This window comes from Arachis duranensis, chromosome 4, assembly GCF_000817695.3.
Source record: "Arachis duranensis cultivar V14167 chromosome 4, aradu.V14167.gnm2.J7QH, whole genome shotgun sequence".
NCBI classification, from domain to species: Eukaryota; Viridiplantae; Streptophyta; class Magnoliopsida; order Fabales; family Fabaceae; genus Arachis; species Arachis duranensis.
The window spans coordinates 76571319-76571609 of NC_029775.3; positions in this window are offsets into that span (position 1 = coordinate 76571319).

Sequence of the window (291 nt, forward strand, 5' to 3'; positions counted from 1 at the left end):
TCCACAGATCCTGAGGTGGGGATCCTGTGGGGTCCACAGATCCTGAGGTTAAAAGAAATACCATTCCTTCACCATATAGGCATGTAAAATGCCTTCATGCATCATTCTGGCGTTCAAACGCCCATTGGTGCATGTTCTGGGCGTTCAACGCCCATGTAATGCATGTTTCTAGCGTTGAACGCCAGTTTCATGCTTGTTTCTGGCGTTCAACGCCAGTTTGTCCTCTGTGTGCACATTCCTGGCGTTAAACGCCAGGTTGTTGCTTGTTTCTGGCGTTCAGCGCCAGAATGG